Source organism: Salvelinus sp. IW2-2015, unplaced genomic scaffold (assembly GCF_002910315.2).
Source record: "Salvelinus sp. IW2-2015 unplaced genomic scaffold, ASM291031v2 Un_scaffold5902, whole genome shotgun sequence".
Lineage (NCBI taxonomy): Eukaryota > Metazoa > Chordata > Actinopteri > Salmoniformes > Salmonidae > Salvelinus > Salvelinus sp. IW2-2015.
Window position 1 is genome coordinate 28276 of NW_019947167.1, and position 5452 is coordinate 33727.

At 45.1% G+C, this 5452-nt stretch overlaps 1 long non-coding RNA gene across 1 annotated transcript; it reads left to right on the forward strand.

Annotated features, from left to right (window-relative positions):
- Nucleotides 1-2112: 2112 nt before the first annotated feature.
- LOC112078583 (uncharacterized) lies at nt 2113-5070 on the forward strand. Its single transcript, XR_002895723.2, has 3 exons — nt 2113-2301; nt 3978-4048; nt 5056-5070. It is a non-coding gene; the product is annotated as an uncharacterized lncRNA (long non-coding RNA).
- Nucleotides 5071-5452: the final 382 nt, after the last annotated feature.

Genomic DNA, 5452 nt, shown 5'->3' on the forward strand with positions numbered 1-5452 from the left:
AGGCATACTAGACATAGATATGTTATTATGTAGAGGTTTACCGCGAAAATTTATAGACCACAGATGTGATCGTTTATTACTTATTCGCGTATCTTTTTTTTTCACTATAGCGATATTAGACCCAGATGATGTAACCAATATAAGAATACTAGACCCAGATTCATTTTATAGAGAGATTGTTGACCTTAGATATTGGTCCATAGATATGGTTCCAGTAGCTTTTCACTCCTGAATTCAAAATGCAATCATCTGGGGAAGTATTCCCCTTAACTACTCTGCCTGCAGGATATACATCATATTCCTAGTTCTTTGGGCGAAAACCCCTCACAATATGTTAATATTAAATAGCTTGTGGAATATTCAACATTTGTGACTACTATAGGCATACGGGTTTTATTTTTCAGATATAACAAATCAGTGTGAAGAGGAGCCTAGGTTAGAGCCGTTGGAACCAGTAACCGAAAGGTTGCTCCGTTCAAATCCCCGACTGACAAAGTACAAATCTTGTCGTCTGCCCGAAGAAGCAGGATAACCCATGTGTCCCCGTGCGGTCCTCATTTTTAAAATAAGAATTTGTTCTTATGATGCCTAGTTAATAAAGTTAATAAAGGTTACAATACCATAGTTGAATAACTAAACTATCGTTCCTTGAAGACAACAGGGACCAGAGAAATTTTTTTGGTTGGAAACGCTATAAGGGAAAAGGAGCAGACACAATCACAAGGAAAAATTTCTCGTGATAACTTACGTCCACGCTTGGCCTGAACCTAAGTGTGATTAGGATTTGGTAGAGCGAGCGTCATGCGAGTGAGAGAAAAGGAGGGAACGGGATAGAAGGAAGAACGAGAGAGGGAACGGGATAAGGAAAACGAGAAGGGAACGGGATAGGAGAAGAACGAGAGAGGAACGGATAGAGGAAGAACGAGAGAGGGGAACGGGATAGACGGAAGAACGAGAGAGGGACGGGATAGGGCCTAAGAACGAAGAGGGAAGAGATAGCGGAAAAAGACGAGAGGAGGAACGGAAAAGGGTGAAAAGGAGAACTTGGAACGGGATAGAGGAAGAAGGAGAGGAGGGAACGGATAGAGAAGAAGGAAGAGGAACGGATAGAGGAAAAGAGAGAGGGAAGGATAGAGGAAGAAAAGAGAGAACGAGCGAACGGAAGGAGGAAGAAGAACAGAGAGACGGGGGATAGCGGCAAGAACGAGAAGAGGGAACGGGTAGAGGAAGAACGACGAGAGAGAACGCTATAGCGTAGACACGAGAGAGGAACGGTGGAGATGAGCGGAGAACGAGAGAGGAACGGATAGCGAAAGACGGAAGAACGAGAGAGGGAACGGGATAGAGGAAGAGCGAGAGAGGGAACGGGATAGCGGAAGAACGAGAGAGGGAACGGGATAGAGGAATAACGAGAGAGGGAACGGGATAGCGGAAGAACGAGAGAGGGAACGGGATAGAGGAAGAAGGAGAGAGGGAACGGGATAGCGGAAGAACGAGAGAGGGAACGGGATAGAGGAAGCCACAGGGATACCTCGTGTCCCAAATGGCACCCCATTCCCTACATAGTGCACTACTTTTGACCAGAACCCTATGTTCTCTGGTCGAAAGTAGTGCACTAGGGATCCATTGAAACGCAGTCTGGTAAAGGGGATGGACCTGCTCTTTTTGTCGTTGCTGATAGTTGCCCAGACTTGGCCAGAAACGTGGTTCTCTGTATCGTGTTGCTCTTTCTCTACCCCCATTATTCCTTTCTTTTGTCCTGAATGTTGTGCTCCGTCTGAGTCACTGTTTCACCTCCAGCGACTGTAATTCAGCCAGTGTCAAAGGTTGTGCTGCTATTAAAGGAGCGTGACTGCCACCTAGTGTTAGTTTGAAACATTACACCTCCTTGGTCACACTGACTCCTTCTCTTTCTTTCTTTGTTTCCGTGATTCCAGAGTGTGTGCAGGCTTTTGTCCAGACAGAACTAATCAACTGTGATCATCAAGGCCCCCCCCCCCTGATTAGCCCATTGGAACCAGATGTGTTAAGGCTGGGCTGAAACTAAAGCCTTGCACACACACACCCTCTTTTACTAAGTCTAAAATTGTTGTTATCTCCTCACAGTCATCGTCTGGAGGTGCGATCCCAGGTTGCTCAGGCCTTCCTGTCTAAGTTCCAGCTGTCCTCTGAAGAGATGGACACACTACGAGGGGCAAGAGACGCGCCCGTCACGGAGGGCTTCTTCAAGGCTCTGAGCAGAGTGAAGAACATCCATGAAGACGTCAGGATTCTCCTGAGGACCAACCAGCAGACTGCAGGGTGAGACAAACTGTATTTACAGTGCCTTCAGAAAGTATTCAGACCCCTTGACTTTTTTCCACATTTTATTACATTACAGCCCAATTATAAAATTGATTCAATTGTTGTTTTTTTATACCTCAGTCTACGCACACCATCCCATAATGACAAAGCAAAAACAGGTTTTTAGAAATGTTTGATCATTTGATAACTGAAATATCATATTTACGTAAGTATTCAGACTCTTTACTCAGTACTTTGTTGAAGCACCTTTAGCAGCGATTACAACATCGAGTCTTCTTGGGTATGACGCTACAAGCTTGGCACACCTGTATTTGGGGAGTTTCTCCCATTCTTCTCTGCTGATCCTCTCAAGCTCTGTCAGGTTGGATGGGGAGCGTCGCTGCACAGCTATTTTCAGGTCTCTCCAGAGATGTTCGATCGGGTTCAAGTCCGGGCTCTGGCTGGGCTACTCAAGGACATTCAGAGACTTGTCCCAAAGCCACTCCTGCGTTGTCTTGGTTGTGTGCTTAGGGTCGTTGTCCTGTTGGAAGGTGAACCTTCCCCCCCAGTCTGAGGTTCTGTGCGCTCTGGAACAGGTTTTCATCAAGGATCTCTCTGTACTTGCTCCGTTCATCTTTGCATCTCTGCCTCCTGACTAGTCTCCCTGCCCCTGCTGCTGAAAAACATCCCCACAGCATGATGCTGCCACCACCATGCTTCACCGTAGGGATGGTGGCAGGTTTCCTCCAGACGTGACACTTGGCATTCAGGTCAAAGAGTTCAATATTGGTTTCATCAGACCAGAGAATCTTGTTTCTCATGGTCTGAGAGTCTTTAGGTGCCTTTTGGCAAACTCCAAGTGGTGTGTCATGTGCCTTTAACTGAGGAGTGGCTTCTGTCTGGCCACTCTACCTTGAAGGCCTGATTTGGTGGAGTGCTGCAGAGATGGTTGTCCTTCTGGAAGGTTCTCCCATCTCCACAGAGGAACACTGGAGCTCTGTCAGTGAGCATCAGGTTCTTGGTCACCTCCCTGACCAAGGTCCTTCTCACCCGATTGCTCAGTTTGACCAGGCGGCCAGTTCTAGGAAGAGTCTTGGTGGTTCCAAACTTCTTCCATTTAAGAATGATGGAGGCCACTGTGTTCTTGGGGACCTTCAATGCTGAAAAACTTTTTGGTACCCTTCCCCAGTACTGTGCCTTGACACAATCCTGTCTCGGAGCTCTACGGACAATTCCTTCGACCTCACGGCTTGGTTTTTGCTCTGACATGCGCTGTCAACGGTGTGTGCCTTTCCGAATCGTGTCCAATCAATTGAATTTACCACAGGTGAACTCCAATCAAGTTGTAGAACATCTCAAGGATGATCAATGGAAACAGGATGCACCTGAGCTCAATTTTGAGTCTCATAACAAAGGGTCTGAATACTTATGTAAATAAGGTATTTCTGTTTTTTACTTTTGAATAAATTAGCAAAAATGTCGAAACCAATTTTTGCGTTGTCATTTTGGGTATTGTGTGTAGATTGCTGAGGATTTTTTTTATTTATTTAATCCATTTTAGAATAAATCTGTAACGTAACAAAATGTGGAAAAAGTCAAGGGGTCTGAATAGTTGCCCGAATGCGCACCGTATGTGAAACTCAATGGTACTATGCCTTTTGTTATTCCAGTTGTTAAATGTGTCTCCCATCCAGGCTGGACATCATGGAACAGATGGCTGTGTTACAGGAGACGTCCTACGAACAGCTCTACCGCTGGACACAGAGTGAGCATTCATCCTTTCATTCATACACCGACTGGGTACATGGACTGAATTCTAACCAAATGCTAACGTGTTCACTTAGTCTCCCGTTGACATCGATGCTAACGTGTTCACTTAGTCTCCCGTTGACATCGATGCTAACGTGTTGACTTAGTCTCCCGTTGACATCGATGCTAACGTGTTCACTTAGTCTCCCATTGACATCGATGCTAACGTGTTGACTTAGTCTCCCATTGACATTGATGCTAACGTGTTGTCTTAGTCTCCCGTTGACATCGATGCTAACGTATTGACTTGTCTCCCGTTGACATCGATGCTAACGTGTTGACTTAGTCTCCCGTTGACATCGATGCTAACGTGTTGTCTTAGTCTCCCGTTGACATCGATGCTAACGTGTTGACTTAGTCTCCCATTGACATCGATGCTAACGTGTTGACTTAGTCTCCCGTTGACATCGATGCAACGTGTTGATTAGTCTCCCATTGACATCGATGCTAACGTGTTGACTTAGTCTCCCGTTGACATCGATGCTAACGTGTTCACTTAGTCTCCCGTTGACATCGATGCTAGCGTGTTCACTTAGTCCTCCGTTGACATCGATGCTAAAGTGTTCACTTAGTCTCCCGTTGACATCGATGCTAACGTGTTCACTTAGTCTCCCATTGTCATTGATGCTAACATGTTGTCTTAGTCTCCCATTGACATCGATGCTACATGTTGATTAGTCTCCCGTTGACATCGATGCTAACATGGTGACTTAGTCTCCCGTTGACATCGATGCTAACATGTTGACTTAGTCTCCCGTCTGTCTCTCTGTCTGTCTCTTTCTCTCTGTCTGTCTGTCTGTCTGTCTGTCGTCCTGTCTGTCTGTCTCGTCTGTCTGTCTGTCTGTCTGTCTGTCTGTCTCTCCGTCTCTCTTCTCTCTCTCTCTCTCTCTCTCTCTTCTCTCTCTCTCTCTCTCTTCTCTCTCTCTCTCTCTCTCTCTCTCCCGTATCTGTCCTTCTCTCTAGATGAGTGCCGTGGTTGACCAGGAGTCCTGTGACATCAGTCACTGCTTAGTCAGGCTTGGAGGCCTTGCAGGACCGCCTGTTTCTAACAAGTAAGCACCACACGCACTTTTTTATTATATATATTATATATATATTATATTATATATATATATATGATATATATATGAAATATATGAAATCATTAATGCACTTGAATAAAAAGCAACATTGTGCTGCTCTGTTTGTGTATTTATCAAGGCCTTTGGATTCAGTTGACCATGAATTGTTGCTATCCTAGACTCAGTAACATTGGCCTCAGTGAAGGGACAGTAATTGGTTTAGGAACTAATCTTTCTGACAGAACACAATGTGTATATAGTGACAATCACAAGTTACTAGCTGTATAAAAACAAAATAT